This window comes from Sinocyclocheilus anshuiensis, unplaced genomic scaffold (assembly GCF_001515605.1).
Source record: "Sinocyclocheilus anshuiensis isolate Anshui unplaced genomic scaffold, SAMN03320099.WGS_v1.1 scaffold475, whole genome shotgun sequence".
Lineage (NCBI taxonomy): Eukaryota > Metazoa > Chordata > Actinopteri > Cypriniformes > Cyprinidae > Sinocyclocheilus > Sinocyclocheilus anshuiensis.
In genome coordinates, this window is record NW_015549650.1 from 134,700 (window position 1) to 135,267 (window position 568).

The following is a 568-nucleotide window of genomic DNA, read 5'->3' on the forward strand; positions in this document are numbered from 1 at the left end:
AGGCATTTGTTGCATCCAGTGGGGACATAATTACTTATTATAATGACTTATATGGTCTTTTTACGCGTTGCTTGTATCGCGCCGCGTAAACATAAAACCATGTCTGCATTTGTGATCGGAGAAATGACAAACAACAAGTGCTACTCTAAACTGCTCAAAACTCGCATTTGAATCATAAGTGGCAAATCATTTAAATATGAAAACATACTTACAGTCTGTGAGTCAGAACAGCCGGCATTGTAGTCTACTCTCACAGGATCAGGAAACAGTCCTCCATAAAATGCTGCACACATCTTAATATTTGGGTTGAACTGTTCTGGAACAGTGTTGTAAATACAACTTAACCACTGATTTCTAGTCGTGTCCTTCCAAAAGAGCCGGCGGCTTGAGTGAGCGGAGGCCGGCGGGCTTGCGGCAACCACATGTGACATGTGTGCTTTGTCCACGGTGAAAGCTGATCCGGTATTTCCTCAGCGACCAGCACAGATCAGCTCTAGGCATGACGAAGCGGATATCGTCCTCTTTTGGAAGGCCAAACAAAGTAGTTTCGCTTTCACAACGAAACACA

The 568-nt window shown here is 44.0% G+C and overlaps 1 protein-coding gene across 1 annotated transcript in view; it reads left to right on the forward strand.

Annotated features, from left to right (window-relative positions):
* The window catches only part of LOC107660234 (CUB and sushi domain-containing protein 1-like), a 411,890-nt gene that overhangs the window by 81,500 nt on the left and 329,822 nt on the right, over positions 1-568 (forward strand). The gene's annotated exons all lie outside the window — the stretch shown is intronic.